This window comes from Bombina bombina, chromosome 10 (genome assembly GCF_027579735.1).
Source record: "Bombina bombina isolate aBomBom1 chromosome 10, aBomBom1.pri, whole genome shotgun sequence".
Taxonomy (NCBI): domain Eukaryota; kingdom Metazoa; phylum Chordata; class Amphibia; order Anura; family Bombinatoridae; genus Bombina; species Bombina bombina.
In genome coordinates this window covers 49,501,564-49,525,688 of record NC_069508.1, presented here as the reverse complement: position 1 = coordinate 49,525,688, position 24,125 = coordinate 49,501,564, and positions in this window count along the sequence as shown.

Below are 24,125 nucleotides of genomic sequence, written 5' to 3'. Positions count from 1 at the left end.
GTGTCCGTTTTGAGTTAATGTCCGTTGTAGTGACTTCAAATAAAAAAAACGCTTGTATTAGAGAGCGTCAATGTAGAAGCCGGTAACGTCACTGGAACAAAGTACGGATCCTCATGTAGTCCAAAAGCCTCAACGCGTTTCAACCGCCACCGTGCGGTCTTTCTCAAGAGGTAAAAGTTCATGTCCCTTCTCACAGTGCAGGTTATTATATAGCCAGCAAGCTTATTTTATTGGATGGAGAAAGGTCTCTTTATATAACTAGCCTGCCTGCTGTGTTTGTTGTGGGAAGCAAGCTAGAGTTACGATGCATATTAAATAAGTGGCACATATTATAATAATACGATTAAAAACATAACTATGCTAAAATACTATAAAATGGTATATAAATTATACTACAACAAAATAAGTTAATAAACCAAATGATGTCATTACTAAACTACAATAAACTAGATTTTCACAAGCATATTTTGCCAATTGTCGAAAAAATGTTGAAGGATAGTACAAAATAAAAGACAAAGAAAGAACAAAGTTATTATAACAAAAATCTATTAAAAACACAAATATTTAAATTTTATACTATTGAAAACATATATAATAATGTACTGTTAAACATATAATTACTAAATTTTACCGAAAAATGTAAAATAATAGACCGCAAAAAAAACTATCACTAATAGATTCAAAAACCAATGTATTTTCACAAATGTTTTTATAGCCATTAATAGTACGGTGTATATTGTGCATAGATCAAAATCTAAACCAATGTATAAGGGAACAGCCATTGTATCCTATCTACTCTATATTGATTATTACTATTAGCACCTATAAGTTATGCCATTAAAATACATAATAATACTGATTTGAAAACATTTAAGTATTATACTACTTAAACGTTATTTGGATACTATTTAAATATTCTGGACATAAAAATATTCATATTCAAATTAATCAAATCATGTAATTTAAAATATATATTAAAAATACTAAAAATCTCAAAAATATTTAAAATGTCCAAAATATACATAATAAAAATATATCATTAATAAATAAATTGATTAATTAATTCTTTGTCACATACATATATAAATATACATACACAAATGTATAAATAAAGGGAGATGTGCACACATATAAACATACATGTGTATATAAGTACACCTATCCCAAAAATTCTCTGAAACACTGTACACTAAAGGACCTTATCCTAAACTAAAAGCTATAAATAGGAAAACTTACATGAAGGCTGCTAAATCTAAATCAACATTGAGACCACCTGGACACAGACAGTTCAACTTCTGTATCCAGAATGTCTCACGTTTACGTAATGTAAGTAATCTGTTAGGGATGGAGGGGGGAATCCAGTCAATGACCTGTACCTTGAGTGTTCGGGGGTCTCCACCATGAGTGTCTCTAAAGTGAAGGGGAACACTGTGCTTATCCATCTCATTTATAATATTATTGAGATGTTCTGACACTCTACGTCTGATCTTCCTTTTCGTGCGGCCCACATACATAAGGCCACACCCACACGTTAATAAATATACAACATGAGTAAAATCGCAAGTGCAACGGCATTGAATCTTAAAGTTACGAGATTTATCACTATTTGTGAAGTTGGGATCTTTATTTACATGTTTGCACATACTGCAGTTTTGTTTACCACATTTATATGTGCCTTCCTTCAAACTTAGCCAATTACTCTTATTCAATGTTGTTTTATTTCCTTTCACTGTTTTTAATTTACTAGGGGCTAACAGATTTCTCAAGTTTCTACCCTTCCTAAAGGTGATTAGTGGATGTTCTGATAATGATGGTGCTAGCATACTATCTGATTTTAGTATGCCCCAATGTTTCCTAAAGGCCTCCTTGACAATCATATGGCCTTCATTATAGGTAGTTATGAATCGGATGGAATCCTGGTCCTGTGCATTTTGTTTATGGAATCTACCTGTCGAACTCATGTGATCTGTTCTTAACAGTGAATCCCTAGTACGCCCCGTGGCCTTAATTCTAGATTCATTGATTTTGACGGGATCATATCCTTTAACTAAAAACTTGTTCGCCATAATGTCTGCTTCTTTATTGAAGTCGCTAATAGAGCTACAATTTCTTCTCAATCTAAGAAACTGGCTGTAAGGGATGTTATCTTTCCAATGGCGTTAATGGGCACTCTTATAATCAATGAAACTGTTTCTTTCAGTGGGTTTCCTATAGTTGGTAACTGCTGTTTTGTTGTCACTATTTACAAAAAGTCGCAGGTCAAGAAATTCAATTTCAGTACGAGAATGATTTTCAGTGAATTTAAGATTATAATTATTATTATTAATATATCTGACAAACTCGTCCACTATACCGAGATCCCCCTCCCATAGGATGATCACGTCATCAATATATCTGTAATATTTAACGATATTCTTACTGAACTGATGGGTCTTCCAAATGAATTCGCCTTCGAAGGTGTGCATATACAGATTGGCATAAGATGGGGCAAAGGTTGTGCCCATCGCTGTTCCTCTGATTTGTCTGTAATACACACCCTCGAAGGCGAAATAATTGTGTTCCAATATGAATTGTATACACTGCAAGATGAATTTTTGCTGTACTACATTGAATCCCCAGTTTATCAATTCCATTTCTACAGCATGTATCCCCTTATCATGCGGTATTGACGTGTATAACGCTGATACGTCGCATGTAATCCAACAGTAATTACTTTTCCATTCAATTCCTTCAAAGATCCCAATTACACTAGTAGTATCCTTAAGGTAGGCCCTGGTGTTCTTAACAATGTCTTGCAAAAAATAATCAATATATTTAGAAACTTTATCTGTTATCGATCCAATCCCAGATATAATGGGCCTACCCGGAGGGCACTCACTATCCTTGTGGATCTTTGGTAGATGATAAAAATAAGGGATCTTGGGATCCAATTCTTGCAGATATTTAAATTCATCTGTATTCAATATCCCCTCAGATTTAGCATCCACCAACAAGGAATTCAATGCAGACATATATGATTTAGTAGGATCAGTCTTAAGGATACAATATGTATCTTTATCCCCTAACAGTTTATGTGCTTCTTTGAGGTATTCTGATCTCAATTGGATCACCAAGCCTCCTCCCTTATCTGCTGCCCTGAATACAACTCTATCATCATTCATTAATTTAGTAAGTGATTTTCTCTCAAGTATAGTGAGATTATCATTATGTTTATTCAATAAATTCTCCTTTTTACCTTTAATTTTAGACAGGATTTCATTGGTGACCAAATTAATAAAAACAGGGATTTGATCCCCTTGGGCACTAACTGGATAAAAGGAGGAGGGGCGTTTAAATGTACTATGAGTTATAGATCTAACCTCCTCATGAGTTGAAATATCTAGAAGTTCACATAACATCAAATCCTGATATTCCTCACTGGGTGACTCCTCTAAGTCCGAATCTAATCCTTCTAGACTCTTAAGGATATTCAGTGTTTCTAGATCTTTAGATTCAAGATGTTCCTCTTTGTTAGGTACTGTTTTCATAGTTGAATTTTTTGCAAAAAATCGTTTCAAAGTTAATTTTCTACTGAATTTCTGAATATCCAAAAATATTTGGAATTCATTGGGTAATGTTTTAGGGGCAAAGTTTAATCCCTTACTCAATAATTTAATATCATTATTGTCCAGATCAATCTTGGCTAAATAAAAAAAAAACTCATTCTCTCTCTTCCTCTCTCCGCTGCCTTCTGTTTGGCTGCCCTAATTCTAAGTCCACCCCTTGTTCCTCTCTTTGTTCTAATGTTCTTTTGTTCATTCGTGTCCTTTCTTCTGGGTTCCCTAGGTGTGAACTCCTCGGTTCCTGCTCTAACCTGGCGGGGTGTCCTATCTGGCTGTTCCCTAAAAAAGAAATATTTCTTGCAGTCTTTCTCATATCTCCTTCATGATGTTCCTCATGCTCATTCCTAACATGTTTTGGTTTAGCACCTTGATCAGACCAATAAGTCTCCCTATATGATTTATTTATACATTTGTGTATGTATATTTATATATGTATGTGACAAAGAATTAATTAATCAATTTATTTATTAATGATATATTTTTATTATGTATATTTTGGACATTTTAAATATTTTTGAGATTTTTAGTATTTTTAATATATATTTTAAATTACATGATTTGATTAATTTGAATATGAATATTTTTATGTCCAGAATATTTAAATAGTATCCAAATAACGTTTAAGTAGTATAATACTTAAATGTTTTCAAATCAGTATTATTATGTATTTTAATGGCATAACTTATAGGTGCTAATAGTAATAATCAATATAGAGTAGATAGGATACAATGGCTGTTCCCTTATACATTGGTTTAGATTTTGATCTATGCACAATATACACCGTACTATTAATGGCTATAAAAACATTTGTGAAAATACATTGGTTTTTGAATCTATTAGTGATAGTTTTTTTTGCGGTCTATTATTTTACATTTTTCGGTAAAATTTAGTAATTATATGTTTAACAGTACATTATTATATATGTTTTCAATAGTATAAAATTTAAATATTTGTGTTTTTAATAGATTTTTGTTATAATAACTTTGTTCTTTCTTTGTCTTTTATTTTGTACTATCCTTCAACATTTTTTCGACAATTGGCAAAATATGCTTGTGAAAATCTAGTTTATTGTAGTTTAGTAATGACATCATTTGGTTTATTAACTTATTTTGTTGTAGTATAATTTATATACCATTTTATAGTATTTTAGCATAGTTATGTTTTTAATCGTATTATTATAATATGTGCCACTTATTTAATATGCATCGTAACTCTAGCTTGCTTCCCACAACAAACACAGCAGGCAGGCTAGTTATATAAAGAGACCTTTCTCCATCCAATAAAATAAGCTTGCTGGCTATATAATAACCTGCACTGTGAGAAGGGACATGAACTTTTACCTCTTGAGAAAGACCGCACGGTGGCGGTTGAAACGCGTTGAGGCTTTTGGACTACATGAGGATCCGTACTTTGTTCCAGTGACGTTACCGGCTTCTACATTGACGCTCTCTAATACAAGCGTTTTTTTTATTTGAAGTCACTACAACGGACATTAACTCAAAACGGACACTTTTGGCTCAGAAACTTTCATGTTCATTTGCAAAGATTTATGTTTTAACTGCCGTGGAGATCATATGTTATTTTAACAAACCGCCTGAATAAATTACAATTTTGTAAGTACAATTCAGAGAGTGGGGTGTGTCTGTTGTATCTACCTACACTTGAGTCTGTTTGCGCTTATCTGTTTCAGAGATTTAGAAAATAAAAGTTATCTGATGGTCAGAAGTCTAGCTCCTTAGGAGCTTCAAAAGGACCGTGAACAAGGGGGAAGGGGATATTCAGTGGGTAAGCACCGCTATAGATAGAAGGGGGAGGGTGGAGGGCGGAGCCATATATATATGCTAATATTTTAGGGAACTTGGAGGGGGGTTTTAGTCTTGCCTAAGAAGGAAATTGAATGGGCCATGAAGCAGGGTCAACTATCCATTCATAGTTAGTTATGCAAATACATAGTAGGGGTAAATATAAAGGTTAAATAATCTATAGGTGGACAGATAATACATGTTTTATTGATTCCTGAACTTGGATGAGATAGAAGGCTCTGGTAATATGGGATTTTTATGATTATAGGTGGATAAAGTGGGTAGTAGGCTATAGGGTTATAATAACTTGTGTTAGGATTGGGTATCAATAGTATGCAAAAACTAAACTAATATCTAGGCTAGCGAGGAAAGGAAAGTCCACTGTGAGTAAAATAACCTGAATAGGAATGTATCCTCATTATAAGGTGTAAGTTATATTAATATCAAGCAACTAGTGAACATATAAATCGTTATTAGTGTTCAGACCATGAATATAGATAGACCTTTAGATATTGAGCTATGTTTTAATATGTCATGAGCTATATACTTTATAGAGAATATGCGAGGGTGAAATTAGATATCCCTAAACTTAGCTCAGCAGTACCAGTAACTCTTTAGTTAGTTAGAGTTTGCCAGGATATATATAGACATATCTAGAGAAGGGAGTATTATGAGTCTTGAGGGTTAACTATGCAAGTAGACACTACTAACTTACAAACCATACTCCATAAGAGGATATCAGGATCTCTCCCTAGAGGGAGTGTCATGGAGAGTGAAATCTAGTGGAGTATCTATCTCCTGCTATACAATGGGGTCTGATTATAAATGAATGAAAAATACTTGGTGTAAATAATATAGCCCCTAGGGTTATTATAAGCAAGCATTAGCAAATGATGTTATTTTACATGTATAGTGATTGTGTTTCAAAGCGAACATTAAACAGACATCCGCACATAAGATTTTACAGGCAACAAAAAGCCTAAAAACAAATCTGAATTCTATACCCGATAACATATTTCTGTGATGTGGTAGTAACTAATCTACGGACATTTACAAATTATTTCATTGCATGTAGGGTATTATAAGCAGAATGCGGCTGGATTCCTAACTATCTAACTAATACACATATAAACTTTAATGTCATTTCGAACCCTATATCATATCCTTGGGCTCAAACATAGTTCTGACTGTTATCTTGCAAAGAGCAAACATTTAGCCTCAGGATAAGCGTCTTTATATAAATAGAGCGGGGGAAGAGCCTATCTATTCTGATATGAATTAACTAAAATAAGGGCAGAACTGAAAATCTTTTTGAATTAGTGTAAACAACCTTATATGTTAATCTAACATGCATAATGAGCAATGCGTAGTATGACATCAGGGCAGAACAAAATACAATGTCCAAACAGCATATAAACACTATCAGGCACAATGAATTAGTAGATTGGGCATATAAACCTAGACCTGGTGTGATTCACAATATAATGTATTTTAAGGCAGGAGATTCTAGAGTAATATTGCAGCTTGTTTGAAAATCGAGATACTGCTTTCACTGCTGCATCTAGAGAGGGACCAGAGGTCTAACCCACTCCGGTCTTCCACAGGAGCTGTTTTAATATTTGGAGTGTGTCCATACTGTCTTTTCCATGCACAGTGTGCTCTTCTACACAGAACGCAAACCGCTTACAATGCACTGTCTTAGCTGTGCTGTCACAGGGAAAGCTGTCCTTAGGCTGCTGTGGGTGATATGTCCGAGATCTCTGAAGTTGTGCGGTGATAGTTTTACGAATGAAAATAGTACAATGTTATAAATGTATATCTTGCAGCGCCAAGATGTCAACCATACAAGCTGTGCTCTTGTTGCGGAATCTCCCAACCAGATCCCAAAATGTCAATAAATTAAAAGTGCTTAGTGAGTACAGCGCTACAAAGTCCTAGAGAGAAGGATTTGTGGCTAAAGATGGTGTCCACGATTGGTATAACTATAAGTGACGGGTTGATAGTATTGCAAATAGCCTATAGGTCTAAGTGCATAAATATTATAATATATACGAAAAATAATAACTTATAATGGATCAAATGCTCCTATATGTTATGCTAAAACCATTTATTTTGCTAATAACATTTTACTAATAACATTTGATTTAACATATATAGTTAAAAATCCTTGACAATGTGTGTGTGCATAAAATACATAAAAGTCCTTTAAAACACAGTTCTATGACAGGATATTAAAAACAAATCTTAAAAACAAATCTATGGTACCAATATGTGCACATAAAAAAGGGGATTCCAGAATACAGTCTTAAAACTGAAGAATGGTCATGAGATCCTATGGTATACCGACTTTATAAAGTGTTCCAATGAAAAATATAAAAATGTGTGAAAAAATGTGAAAAAATAAATTAATTGCCTCTTAAAAATTCAAAAATAAAAAATATCAAAATCTCAAAAATATATCAAAAATATATAAAAGTATAAAATTTGTGATATCACAACTGTGAAAAAATAAAAAATAAAAAATAAAATGAGTGAAGTGTTTCCAAAAAATAAAATGAGTGAAGTGTTTCCAAAAAATATGCCTTGGTGAAAGTCAAATATATCCTTAAAAATAGTGATATATATATAGTGTAACAGATAATCCCAAAAGGTGTAACAAATGTTCCCAAAAGGTACTGATAACTCCAAATGCAAATGGTATTGAGAAGTCTATTGAGACTTAAATGTATCCAAAGTATATATCCAAACAGGTGTAATTATATTGTGTAGGTCCTCTTCTTGAGGTGTGTATTAAAACTTCAGTATAACATCTTGAACCTAAAAAATAATGAGAAAAGCGGACATAGTGCAATAAAGCTACTAAAAGATAATAGTAGAGGAAATAAACTCACCAATAAGATCCTGAGCCGTAATACCAGTTAGCCAACGCGTTTCGGTTCACATAGAACCTTTCTCAAGACTGGTACCGGCTCTATCGTTTGTTTGCCTTAAATGTATTTGTTTGGCCAATAGGATTGGGTTAATTTTTGCGCCAAAAATTCGCGCCAAAATACGCCGTTACGAAAAAGGCGTCTTTTCGTTGTATATAAGTCTTAATTTGATACTCTTTTTGTGTTATTCTTATTTCTTATTTTATAATCATATATTTGTTCTGTTATCGTACTTATCCTTGTAGTTGTTGTGTCTTGTTAACCGGATGTTTTTACCGGAAATGGAGATTAACCGGAAGTGACATCATAGTTCGTGTGCGCACTTCCGGTTAACGCATACTGTACCTCTATCCACAGAGACTGTGTCTCTGAAGATAAGGGTTGTTGGTATTTGGCTCAGGATCTATCTAAGTGTTATAAAATGGTTTGTTTGTGTCTATATACACTAAACGTAATCTGCAATGGATTGGTCCATTCTGGAGTACAAAAAGTACATATAAATATATATAGAAATACAGATGCAATACAATAGAGATACATAGTCATATAAAAAGAAATACATAATTATATAAAAAATAGACTGTATATATAGCCTTTCAAATAAGTGCAATAAAATCATATATGTTATCATTTCATCGGTCTGTTTAAAATCCATTATAAAGAAATATTCACATAATTAGGAACATACAAAAATATAAAAAAATAAAAAATAAAGAATAAATGAATAAATAGAAACATATCTATGCCTATAAATACATATAAAGACCTATAAGAGGATGGAAATTTTGTTTCCTGTGTCACTTGGGGTCGAAAAAATGTAATATCTGAGTCTGATAGTCCAACTGTACGTTGGTCACAGTGGACCCTAACTCTGATAGACAGGTTATATATATATGTGTGTGTAGGACAGTGTATATATATAAAAGTATATGAGAATGACTTTCTCAGTATATGTATATAGAGACATATATAAAATTGTATAAAACTGAGAGTGGTGGGATAGGAACGGGAGGTGAGGATTACAATGTTAAAACAAAAGGTAAAACGACTAGGTTAAAACATGGGTTAAGATGTCAGTCTTTTTAAGAAGAATATCAGTGGTGTCTAAAATACCAGTGATTTCTAAAATCTAAAAAGCCTGAACTCTAAGACTTTAAAACTTAAAACTCCAAAGAACCAAACTCTCAAAGTCCACAAGTTTCAAAATGTATAAGCTGGATGGCCCTTTGGTATATTTCCACATTTTTTCACCCATTACATAGGTGTTGTAGGGGGGTCAGATATGGGGTTATCATAGTAGATGGAATATTTCCGTGCTGCTATTTAGGCCTTTGGGAAAGGTGCAGTCTAGCTGGAAAATCCACTTTGATTCTACTTTCAATAGTTGTCTTTCAAAATCTCCCCCTCTCCAATTTTTTATTGGTCTGCTGATACCCATATATTTAAAAGTTTTATTGTTACCATTATGGACTTCCTTAAAATGTTTGTACAGTGGGAAGTCCTCCTTGCCCCACTTTATCTGTAAGAGGTGCTCTCGAATTCTGTCTCGGAGTTTTCTGGAGGTTTGTCCTATGTATTGAAGTCCACATCCACATTCAATTAGGTATATGACGCCCGAATCCTGGCACCTGATCATTTCTTTCATATTGAAAGATTCTTTTGTGATCTTGGATTTAAACGTCTGGCTCTTCTTGCCGTGTTTGCAAGCCTTACATAAATGGCATGGAAAAAAGCCTTTTAATGGTTTGCCATATACATCGTTTACTCTGGTCTTTCTGGTTGCTATCGGTACGCTGGGGGCAATCATAGTTTTTAGGTTTTTCGTTTTCCTATATATGAACGTGGGGGATTTTATTGCACTTATTTGAAAGGCTATATATACAGTCTATTTTTTATATAATTATGTATTTCTTTTTATATGACTATGTATCTCTATTGTATTGCATCTGTATTTCTATATATATTTATATGTACTTTTTGTACTCCAGAATGGACCAATCCATTGCAGATTACGTTTAGTGTATATAGACACAAACAAACCATTTTATAACACTTAGATAGATCCTGAGCCAAATACCAACAACCCTTATCTTCAGAGACACAGTCTCTGTGGATAGAGGTACAGTATGCGTTAACCGGAAGTGCGCACACGAACTATGATGTCACTTCCGGTTAATCTCCATTTCCGGTAAAAACATCCGGTTAACAAGACACAACAACTACAAGGATAAGTACGATAACGGAACAAATATATGATTATAAAATAAGAAATAAGAATAACACAAAAAGAGTATCAAATTAAGACTTATATACAACGAAAAGACGCCTTTTTCGTAACGGCGTATTTTGGCGCGAATTTTTGGCGCAAAAATTAACCCAATCCTATTGGCCAAACAAATACATTTAAGGCAAACAAACGATAGAGCCGGTACCAGTCTTGAGAAAGGTTCTATGTGAACCGAAACGCGTTGGCTAACTGGTATTACGGCTCAGGATCTTATTGGTGAGTTTATTTCCTCTACTATTATCTTTTAGTAGCTTTATTGCACTATGTCCGCTTTTCTCATTATTTTTTAGGTTCAAGATGTTATACTGAAGTTTTAATACACACCTCAAGAAGAGGACCTACACAATATAATTACACCTGTTTGGATATATACTTTGGATACATTTAAGTCTCAATAGACTTCTCAATACCATTTGCATTTGGAGTTATCAGTACCTTTTGGGAACATTTGTTACACCTTTTGGGATTATCTGTTACACTATATATATATCACTATTTTTAAGGATATATTTGACTTTCACCAAGGCATATTTTTTGGAAACACTTCACTCATTTTATTTTTTATTTTTTCACAGTTGTGATATCACAAATTTTATACTTTTATATATTTTTGATATATTTTTGAGATTTTGATATTTTTTATTTTTGAATTTTTAAGAGGCAATTAATTTATTTTTTCACATTTTTTCACACATTTTTATATTTTTCATTGGAACACTTTATAAAGTCGGTATACCATAGGATCTCATGACCATTCTTCAGTTTTAAGACTGTATTCTGGAATCCTCTTTTTTATGTGCACATATTGGTACCATAGATTTGTTTTTAAGATTTGTTTTTAATATCCTGTCATAGAACTGTGTTTTAAAGGACTTTTATGTATTTTATGCACACACACATTGTCAAGGATTTTTAACTATATATGTTAAATCAAATGTTATTAGTAAAATGTTATTAGCAAAATAAATGGTTTTAGCATAACATATAGGAGCATTTGATCCATTATAAGTTATTATTTTTCGTATATATTATAATATTTATGCACTTAGACCTATAGGCTATTTGCAATACTATCAACCCGTCACTTATAGTTATACCAATCGTGGACACCATCTTTAGCCACAAATCCTTCTCTCTAGGACTTTGTAGCGCTGTACTCACTAAGCACTTTTAATTCGGTGATAGTTTTACCTCTGATGTGGGAAAGGTTTACAGATTGCCGTCTCATCACTAATTCTAAAACCAGGTCAGGAGCCTGAGGGAGTGTCAAGTGTTCTGTTATTTCTAGCCCTGACCATTCCGGTTTTTTTACAGGCTCAGTCTCTCCAAGGTGCATGTGTTGCTGTCCAGTTATGGGATGTAAAGCGATGTCTACAATTTTTAGCAAAGGGTCTGCTATATCGATAGGTACATCCTCAGCCAGTAATACAGCGCAAGGAGCGCCAGTCGCATCCCTCAGAACATCCACCACCTCAGCATGGTGTAGATCTAGCCGGTGACTTAACACTGTCAGAAGGGAAGCTATCTCCTCCATCGAGACACTTTTATGAGTGGAGTGGGATAAGGAGTGGTATTCTTAGCGAGTTCAAAGTGAATGCCTAGTAACCCCCGCTAAACACTGCAACTGTCAGTTTGTTGAAGTTTTCACCTAGCTAGCAGGCTAGAATTGCTCTCTCCAGTTACGCGGTAGGGAAAGATGGCGTCTCGCGCCAAAACTGTTAGTCTCTTAAAGTGTTTAGCCAAGCAGCCCTCTTCTACACAGGATACAGCAGATATAATAAAAGAGCATGTTAGGATCTGCACCCAGGGTACTCAGCACTGCAGGGAAGCAGTGAGTAACTCACGTATATCTTTAGGCACAGTCCGGTGCAGTCCGTCTGATGTCCTATTCATCTATGACCCTCAGGCGCTCCCCAAAAGGCTTCTTGCCTTTCTTGATAGGGCCAGGCTCCGGTGTGATATTCTAAGCAGCAAAACAAATCTCCAGCTGAGGTTACAGACAGCTCGGGCTATCATTCACTCTTACGTGTCAGAATATAAGGCCACAAGATGTGTTTGGCTGGTCGCGGCTCACAATCTAATACCAACTCAGGGATAGAGTCTGTTGCTAGTTTAACCCCTTAATGACCACAGCACTTTTCCATTTTCTGTCCGTTTGGGACCAAGGCTATTTTTACATTTCTGCAGTGTTTGTGTTTAGCTGTAATTTTCCTCTTACTCATTTACTGTACCCACACATATTATATACCGTTTTTCTCGCCATTAAATGGACTTTCTAAAGATACCATTATTTTCATCATATCTTATAATTTACTATAAAAAAATTATAAAATATGAGGAAAAATTAAAAAAAATAAACACTTTTTCTAACTTTGACCCCCAAAATCTGTTACATATCTACAACCACCAAAAAACACCCATGCTAAATAGTTTCTAAATTTTGTCCTGAGTTTTGAAATACCCAATGTTTACATGTTCTTTGCTTTTTTTGCAAGTTATAGGGCCATAAATACAAGTAGCACTTTGCTAAACTTTCCAAACCATTTTTTTTTTCAAAATTAGCGCTAGTTACATTAGAACACTGATATCTTTTAGGAATCTCTGAATATTCATTGACATGTATATATTTTTTTTTAGTAGACAACCCAAAGTATTGATCTAGGCCCATTTTGGTATATTTCATGCCACCATTTCACCGCCAAATGCGATCAAATAAAAAAAATCATTCACTTTTTCACAAATTTTTTCACAAACTTTAGGTTTCTCACTGAAATTATTTACAAACAGCTTGTGCAATTATGGCACAAATGGTTGTAAATTCTTCTCTGGGATCCCCTTTGTTCATAAATAGCAGACTTATATGACTTATATATTTGGTGTTGCTTTTTGGTAATTAGAATGCCACTAAATGCCACTGCGCACAATACGTGTATTATGCCCAGCAGTGTAGGGGTTAATTAGGGAGCATGTAGGGAGCTTTTTGGGGTAATTTTAGCTTTAGTGTAGTGTAGTAGACAACCCCAAGTATTGATCTAGGCCCATTTTGGTATATTTCATGCCACCATTTCACCGCCAAATGCGATCAAATAAAAAAAAAAGTTACATTTTTCACAATTTTAGGTTTCTCACTGAAATCATTTACAAACAGCTTGTGCAGTTATGGCACAAATGGTTGTAAATGCTTCTCTGGGATCCCCTTTGTTCAGAAATAGCAGACATATATGGCTTTGGCATTGCTTTTTGGTATTTAGAAGGCCGCTAAATGCCGCTGCGCATCACACGTGTATTATGACTAGCAGTGAAGGGGTTAATTAGGTAGCTTGTAGGGAGCTTGCAGGGTTAATATTAGATTTAGTGTAGAGCTCAGCCTCCCACCTGAAACATCAGACCCCCTGATCCCTCCCAAACAGCTCTCTTCCCTCCCCCACCCCACAATTGTCCCTGCCATCTTAAGTACTGGCAGAAACTCTGCCAGTACTAAAAGAAAAGGTATTTGGCCCTTTTTAAAAAAAAAAAAAAGAAGAAGCATATTTACATATGCTGATGTGTACGATCCCCCCTTAGATCCCAACCTCACTGATCCCCCCTAAACAGCTCTATAACCCTCCCACTCTAACTTAATGGGCGCCATCTTGGGTACTGGCAGCTGTCTGCCAGTACCCAGTTTAGAAGAAAAAATTGTTTTTTTTTTTACATTTATTAAAACGTTTCTGTAGTGTAGCTTCCCCCCACACAAAACCAACCCCCCACCCCTCCATGATCACTTTTTGTGCTTTTGCACAAACAAGATTAGGCCACATTTATTAAAACATTTTCCGTAGTGTAGCGGTTCCCACCCGCTCCCGCCCCGTGCACGCGCCCGCCCGCCACCCTCCGTGCACGCGCGCCCGTGCGCGCCCCCGACGATCCCGCCCCCGATCCCGCCCCCCTTGACGTCATGCGGCACACCGGTGGCCACCCACCCGCCTCCCAAGTCGACTCCCACCCACCAACGAAACCGGCCATCAATGTCCGGTGCAGAGAGGGCCACAGAGAGTGGCTCTCTCTGCATCGGATGGCCATGTGAGGTTATTGCAGGATGCCTCCATATCGAGGCATCACTGCAATAACCGGAAAGCAGCTGGAAGCGAGCAGGATCGCTTCCAGCTGCTTTCCACACCGAGGACGTGCAGGGTACGTCCCCAGGCGTTAACTGCCTTTTTTTTGAGGACGTACCCTGCACGTCCTCGGTCATTAAGGGGTTAAAAGTATTCTATTACCAATATTAATGTGTTTGAGGATATATTTTGCCCTCTTTTCCCTATAAATCAATATAAATGTAAGTTAAATGTGAGGAGCTTCTCGAGAACACGTCTGTTCCTCTTGGCTGCTAGCTCCGCCCCTCGTTAGGATTTGTTTTAATGTGTATTTTATTTTTCTTTAATTGGTAGATAGTTTAATTTTAGTTCAATAGTTATATTAGTTTACTTGTTAGCTTAAACTTAGTTATTTAAATTTTACAGGTAAGTTTTAATTTATTTTAAGATAGGGAAATTGTAACTTTAATATATATAGTTTAATTTAGTATATTTTGTTGTGGGGGCGTTCGGTTTATGGGTTAATAGGTTTATTATAGTGGCAGCATTGTCAGGGAGCGGCAGAATAGTGGTTAATAACTTTAGTATAGTGCCACAGACAAAAAGCGAGAGAGCAGTGCTTTCACTGCATAGCTTAAAAAAATGAAAATAAAATAAATTGTGAGAAGATTGGGGAGGGGGTAGAATAAGAAGAATGAAAAATATATAGAGAAGAAAATAGAGAGACAATAGAGAAAATAAAGGTAGGGTGGTAATAGGGGAATAAAAAAGAATAGACAAACAAATATTATGCAAAGATTTGTTTACTGTGCTGCACTTGCAGTACCACAGCCATGGACTATAGACTATAATTGTCTAAGTACCAACGCTACTGCGGGTTATACCGCAACAAGCCCTATACTGACCCAAAACTGCCAATCAATATTCCAAATGTTGGAGCTGTTGTAATTATGGGACATATTTATCCGTATGGAGCTTGATACCCCTTGTTTCCGGCTAGCCTTCAGGTTCGCCGGAAACAGAAGTTATGAAGATGTTATGAAGCAGCAGTCTAAAGACCACTGCTTCATAACTTGTCCGCCTGCTCTGAGGGGCGGACAGAAATCAACCCTTATAGAACTCATTCGGGTTGATTGACACCCCCTGCTAGCGGTCGATTGGCTGCGAATCTGCAGGGGGCAGCATTGCATCAGCAGTTCACAAGCACTGCTGGTGCAATGATAAATGCCGACTGTCGGCATTTATCGATGGGCAGCGATGTGCAGCGGGCATGATACGCTACTTTGTATCATGTCCGCTCGCACATTGTTAAATATGCCCCATTATATTTAATATTTGTTCTACTACTTTCATTTACACACACTTTTTACGTGGGCGGGTTAACGCGCCTATAACAAGTTGAAAGTAAATGGTTTGCGTGCAAGCAAAACCCAACATGCACAAACCTCAGGACTTTATATATTGCAACTACACTAACTTCTCATAAATTTTGATGGAGCGTGTTATCAAAAAAACTAACACTTATTGCTTGTTCCCTAACATGACCACGTTTGACCAAGTATGCTCAACCCAACGAGATATAAATATTTTTAATTCCAATCGGCTAGATTTGGAGTTTGGCGTTAGCCGTGAAAACCAGCGTTAGAGGCTCCTAACGCTGGTTTTAGGCTACCGCCGGTATTTGGAGTCACTCAAAATAGGGTCTAACGCTCACTTTTCAGCCGCGACTTTTCCATACCGCAGATCCCCTTACGTCAATTGCGTATCCTATCTTTTCAATGGGATTTTTCTAACTCCGGTATTTAGAGTAGTATCTGAAGTGAGCGTTAGACATCTAACGACAAAACTCCAGCCGCAGGAAAAAAGTCAGTAGTTAAGAGCTTTCTGGGCTAACGCCGGTTTCTAAAGCTCTTAACTACTGTACTCTAAAGTACACTAACACCCATAAACTACCTATGTACCCCTAAACCGAGGTCCCCCCACATCGCCGACACTCGAATACATTTTTTTAACCCCTAATCTGCCGACCGCCACCTACGTTATCCTTATGTACCCCTAATCTGCTCCCCCTAACCCCGCCGACCCCTGTATTATATTTATTAACCCCTAATCTACCCCCCTCAACGTCGCCTCCATCTGCCTACACTTATTAACCCCTAATCTGCCGACCGCAAAGCGCCGCCACCTACGTTATCCTTATGTACCCCTAATCTGCTGCCCCTAACACCGCCGACCCCTATATTATATTTATTAACCCCTAATCTGCCCCCCACAACGTCGCCTCCACCTGCCTACACTTATTAACCCCTAATCTGCCGAGCGGACCTGAGCGCTACTATAATAAAGTTATTAACCCCTAATCCGCATCACTAACCCTATAATAAATAGTATTAACCCCTAATCTGCCCTCCCTAACATCGCCGACACCTAACTTCAATTATTAACCCCTAATCTGCCGACTGGAGCTCACCGCTACTCTAATAAATGTATTAACCCCTAAAGCTAAGTCTAACCCTAACACTAACACCCCCCTAAGTTAAATATAATTTACATCTAACGAAATTAATTAACTCTTATTAAATAAATTATTCCTATTTAAAGATAAATACTTACCTGTAAAATAAATCCTAATATAGCTACAATATAAATTATAATTATATTATAGCTATTTTAGGATTAATATTTATTTTACAGGTAACTTTGTATTTATTTTAACCAGGTACAATAGCTATTAAATAGTTAAGAACTATTTAATAGCTAAAATAGTTAAAATAATTACAAAATTACCTGTAAAATAAATACTAACTTAAGTTACAATTAAACCTAACACTACACTATCAATAAATAAATTAAATAAACTACCTACAATTACCTACAATTAACCTAACACTACACTATCAATAATTTCATTAAATACAATTCCTACAAATAAATACAATTAAATAAACTAGCTAAAGTACAAAAAATAAAAAAGAACTAAGTTACAAAAAATAAAAAAATATTTACAAACATAAGAAAAATATTACAACAATTTTAAACTAATTACACCTACTCTAAGCCCCCTAATAAAACAACAAAGCCCCCCAAAATAAAAAATGCCCTACCCTATTCTAAATTACTAAAGTTAAAAGCTCTTTGACCTTACCAGCCCTGAACAGGGCCCTTTGCGGGGCATGCCCCAAGAAGTTCAGCTCTTTTGCCTGTAAAAAAAAACATACAATACCCCCCCCAACATTACAACCCACCACCCACATAGCCCTAATCTAACCCAAACCCCCCTTAAATAAACCTAACACTAATCCCCTGAAGATCATCCTACCTTGTCTTCACCTCACCGGGTATCACCGATCCGTCCTGGCTCCGATATCTTCATCCAACCCAAGCGGGGGCTAGACATCCACTGAAGAAGTCCAGAAGAGGGTCCAAAGTCTTCATCCTATCCGGGAAGAAGAGGCGATCCGGACCGGCAACCATCTTGATCCAAGCGGCATCTTCTATCTTCATCCGATGACGACCGGCTCCATCCTGAAGACCTCCACCGCGGACCCATCTTCTTCCGGCGACGTCCAACTGAAGAATGACGGTTCCTTTAAGGGACGTCATCCAAGATGGCGTCCCTCGAATTCCGATTGGCTGATAGGATTCTATCAGCCAATCGGAATTAAGGTAGGAATATTCTGATTGGCTGATGGAATCAGCCAATCAGAATCAAGTTCAATCCGATTGGCTGATCCAATCAGCCAATCAGATTGAGCTCGCATTCTATTGGCTGATCGGAACAGCCAATAGAATGCAAGCTCAATCTGATTGGCTGATTGGATCAGCCAATCGGATTGATCTTGATTCTGATTGGCTGATTCCATCAGCCAATCAGAATATTCCTACCTTAATTCCGATTGGCTGATAGAATCCTATCAGCCAATCGGAATTTAAGGGACGTCATCTTGGATGACGTCCCTTAAAGGAACCGTCATTCTTCAGTTGGACGTCGACGGAAGAAGATGGGTCCGCGGTGGAGGTCTTCAGGATGTAGCCGGTCGTCATCGGATGAAGATAGAAGATGCCGCTTGGATCAAGATGGTTGCCGGTCCGGATCGCCTCTTCTTCCCGGATAGGATGAAGACTTTGGAGCCTCTTCTGGACCTCTTCAGCCACCGGATGATGGATCGCCAACCCCCGCTTGGGTTGGATGAAGATTTTGGAGCCAGGACGGATCGGTGATACCTGGTGAGGTGAAGACAAGGTAGGATGATCTTCAGGGGCTTAGTGTTAGGTTTATTTAAGGGGGGTTTGGGTTAGATTAGGGGTATGTGGGTGGTGGGTTGTAATGTTGGGGGGGGTATTGTATGTTTTTTTTTACAGGCAAAAGAGCTGAACTTCTTGGGGCATGCCCCGCAAAGGGCCCTGTTCAGGGCTGGTAAGGTAAAAGAGCTTTTAACTTTAGTAATTTAGAATAGGGTAGGGCATTTTTTATTTTGGGGGGCTTTGTTGTTTTATTAGGGGGCTTAGAGTAGGTGTAATTAGTTTAAAATTGTTGTAATATTTTTCTTATGTTTGTAAATATTTTTTAATTTTTTGTAACTTAGTTCTTTTTTATTTTTTGTACTTTAGCTAGTTTATTTAATTGTATTTATTTGTAGGAATTGTATTTAATTAATTTATTGATAGTGTAGTGTTAGGTTAATTGTAGGTAATTGTAGGTAGTTTATTTAATTAATTTATTGATAGTGTAGTGTTAGGTTTAATTGTAACTTAGGTTAGTATTTATTTTACAGGTAATTTTGTAATTATTTTAACTATTTTAGCTATTAAATAGTTCTTAACTATTTAATAGCTATTGTACCTGGTTAAAATAAATATAAAGTTACCTGTAAAATAAATATTAATCCTAAAATAGCTATAATATAATTATAATTTATATTGTAGCTATATTAGGATTTATTTTACAGGTAAGTATTTATCTTTAAATAGGAATAATTTATTTAATAAGAGTTAATTAATTTCGTTAGATGTAAATTATATTTAACTTAGGGGGGTGTTAGTGTTAGAGTTAGACTTAGCTTTAGGGGTTAATACATTTATTAGAATAGCGGTGAGTTCCGGTCGGCAGATTAGGGGTTAATAAGTGTAGGCAGGTGGAGGCGACGTTGTGGGGGGCAGATTAGGGGTTAATAAATATAATACAGGGGTCGGCGGTGTTAGGGGCAGCAGATTAGGGGTACATAAGGATAACGTAGGTGGCGGCGCTTTGCGGTCGGCAGATTAGGGGTTAATTATTGTAGGTAGCTGGCTGCGACGTTGTGGGGGGCAGATTAGGGGTTAATAAATATAATATAGGGGTCGGCGGTGTTAGGGGCAGCAGATTAGGAGTACATAGGGATAATGTAAGTAGCAGCGGTTTACGGAGCGGCAGATTAGGGGTTAAAAATAAAATGCAGGTGTCAGCGATAGCGGGGGCAGCAGATTAGGGGTTAATAAGTGTAAGGTTAGGGGTGTTTAGACTTGGGGTACATGTTAGAGTGTTAGGTGCAGACGTAGGAAGTGTTTCCCCATAGCAAACAATGGGGCTGCGTTAAGAGCTGAACGCGGCTTTTTTGCAGGTGTTAGGTTTTTTTTCAGCTCAAACAGCCCCATTGTTTCCTATGGGGGAATCGTGCACGAACACGTTTTTGAGGCTGGCCGCGTCCGTAAGCAACTCTGGTATTGAGAGTTGAAGCTGCGTTAAAAATGCTCTACGCTCCTTTTTTGGAGCCTAACGCAGCCTTTATGTGGACTCTCAATACCAGAGTTATTTTTATGGTGCGGCCAGAAAAAAGCCGGCGTTAGTTTTTCGGGTCGTTACCGACAAAACTCCAAATCTAGCCGATAGTATAAATGATATTTGTTTGTGTGAAATATATATCTATATGAATACATAGTTATAGATATATACAGCTATATATTATAGGAATATCTATATAAAAATACAAAGAAAATGTTTCCCTATGCGAATAACATTGTAATGTAAAATGTTTACAGTAAATCCCATTACTAAATATTAATATTGAATAAAAATGATTTTTTTATGTTTAAAGGTATTTGAGTGAAAAGGGCTCCAAAGTATATATATATATATATATATATATATATATATATATATATACACATATGTGTGTGTCTCTTTTTATGTGTATACATGTGTATACATGTATACATAGGTTGATGAGAAGGCGCTGTGGATGTAGCTGATATACACAACTGAAAACACAGACAAAAGGTATACGGGATACATATGCAGAGAAAGAGAATAGAGTTGCGCTGCTAGTTATACCGTTAGAGTAGTTAAAAGCAATGCTTAAATATTCACAATATGCAAATGGTTTTTAGTCCCAATAGCTGTTAGAAAACAGTCTATAGTGATGTGGACAATCTTATAATTAAAAAAAACAATCCAAAGATAGAGCGAAATGTCAGTTGTCCCCTGTAAGAGTTCTACTTACAATTATTTACCCCAGTCTTATGAGGTAAGTGCTACGTGGTGCAAGGAGAGACCCAGAGACACCTGGAGTACTGAGACGTCGCTGCTTATCTTTGTCTGACTCCAAACAACCAATGTTTATGTAAATAACCACTGAACCCAAAGGGACACTGAACCTACATTTTTTCTTTGTGATTCAGATAGAGCATACAATTTTAAGCAACTTTCTCATTTACTCCTATTATCAAATTTTCTTCATTCTCTTGGTATCTTTATTTGAAAAGCAAGAATGTAAGTTTAGATGCCGGTCCATTTTTGGTGAACAACCTGGGTTGTTCTTGCTGATTGGTGGATCTGAACAAAAAATAGCTTAGATGACTTATTTTTCAAATAAAGATAGCAAGAGAATGAAAAAAAATGATACTAGGAGCAAATTAGAAAGTTGCTTAAATTTGCATGCTCTACCTGAATCACGAAAGAAAAAGTTTGGGTTCAGTGTCTATTTAAATAACAATGTTAAAAACACTACAGTAAGAAATCTGCTCTCATTTAAAAACCTCAAAAACACCTTAGGTAAGATTAATATGCAACACCAATAGTGATGTCGCAAACTTAAAATTTTCCATTCGCGAACGCCTGCAAATGTTTGCGAACGGGCGAACCGGGCGAACCGCCATTGACTTCAATAGGCAGGCGAATTTTAAAACCCACAGGGACTCTTTCTGGCCACAATAGTGATGGAAAAGTTGTTTCAAGGGTACTAACACCAGGACTGTGGCCTGCCGGAGGGGGTTCCATGGCAAAACTCCCACGGAAAATTACATAGTTGATGCAGAGTCTGGTTTTAATCCATAAAGGGCATTATTAAAAGGCAGGCAACTGCAATTAGATTACACTAGCAGACTGATGTTTCACAGTCAAAAAGTTAGTTTTTTTAAATTTACACTACTGTTACACCAGATATGAGTGGTGGCACTGGGCAAGTGGGCCTGGCACACACACTGGCAGGCAGGCAACTGCAATTAGATTACACAAGCAGACTGATGTTTCACAGTCAAAAAAGTTTTTTTTTTTTTAAATTTACACTACTGTTACACCAGATATGAGTGGTGGCACTGGACAAGTGGGCCTGGCACACACGCTGGCAGGCAGGCAACTGCAATTAGATTACACTAGCAGACTGATGTTTCACAGTCAAAAAAGTTTTTTTTTTTTAAATTTACACTACTGTTACACCAGATATGAGTGGTGGCACTGGGCAAGTGGGCCTGGCACACAAGCTGGCAGGCAGGCAGGCAACTGCAATTAGATTACACAAGCAGACTGATGTTTCACAGTCAAAAAAGTTTTTTTTTTAAATTTACACTACTGTTACACCAGATATGAGTGGGGGCACTGGGCAAGTGGGCCTGGCACACACGCTGGCAGGCAGGCAACTGCAATTAGATTACACAAGCAGACTGATGTTTCACAGTCAAAAAAGTTTTTTTTTTTAAATTTACACTACTGTTACACCAGATATGAGTGGTGGCACTGGGCAAGTGGGCACAGTATACGCTGTGAGCCTGGCACACACGCTGGCAGGCAGGCAACTGCAATTAGATTACACTAGCAGACTGATGTTTCACAGTCAAAAAAGTTTTTATTTTTTTAAATTTACACTACTGTTACACCAGATATGAGTGGTGGCACTGGGCAAGTGGGCCTGGCACACACACTGGCAGGCAGGAAACTGCAATTAGATTACGCTAGCAGACTGATGTTTCACAGTCAAAAAAATTTTTTTTTTTAAATTTACCCTACTGTTACACCAGATATGAGTGGTGGCACTGGGCAAGTGAGCCTGGCACACACTCTGGCAGGCAGGCAACTGCAATTAGATTACACAAGAAGACTGATGTTTCTCAGTCAAAAAAGTTTTTTTTTTTAAATTGACACTACTGTTACACCAGATATGAGTGGTGGCACTGGGCAAGTGGGCACAGTATACGTTGTGAGCCTGGCACACACGCTGGCAGGCAGGCAACTGCAATTAGATTACGCTAGCAGACTGATGTTTCACAGTCAAAAAAGTTTTTTTTTTTTAAATTTACACTACTGTTACACCAGATATGAGTGGTGGCAATGGGCAAGTGGGCCTGGCACACACGCTGGCAGGCAGGCAACTGCAATTAGATTACACAAGCAGACTGATGTTTCACAGTCAAAAAAAGTTTTTTTTTTTTAAATTTACACTACTGTTACACCAGATATGAGTGGTGGCACTGGGCAAGTGGGCCTGGCACACACGCTGGCAGGCAGGCAACTGCAATTAGATTACACTAGCAGACTGATATTTCACAGTCAAAAAAGTTTTTTTTTTTTTTAAATTTACACTACTGTTACACCAGATATGAGTGGTGGCACTGGGCAAGTGGGCCTGGCACACACGCTGGCAGGCAACTGCAATTAGATTACACAAGCAGACTGATGTTTCACAGTCAAAAAAGTTTTTTTTTTAAATTTACACTACTGTTACACCAGATATGAGTGGTGGCACTGGGCAAGTGGGCCTGGCACACACTCTGGCAGGCAGGCAACTGCAATTAGATTACACAAGCAGACTGATGTTTCACAGTCAAAAAAGTTTTTTTTTTTAAATTTACACTACTGTTACACCAGATATGAGTGGTGGCACTGGGCAAGTGGCTTGGCAGGCAGGCAACTGCAATTAGATTACACAGGAAAAAAAAAAACAGACTGATGTTCTAGCCCTAAAAAGGGCTTTTTGGGGTGCTGTCCTTACAGCAGAGATCAGATGAGTCCTTCAGGACTGTAGTGGACACTGAATACACTAGCCTAGCTATCAATTTCCCTATAAAATCAGCCGCAGCTACACTGTCCCTCCTCTCACTAAGAATGCAGCTTCCGAATGAATCTAAAATGGCTGCTGTCCAGGATCTGGGAGGGTCTGGGAGGGAGGGTCTGCTGC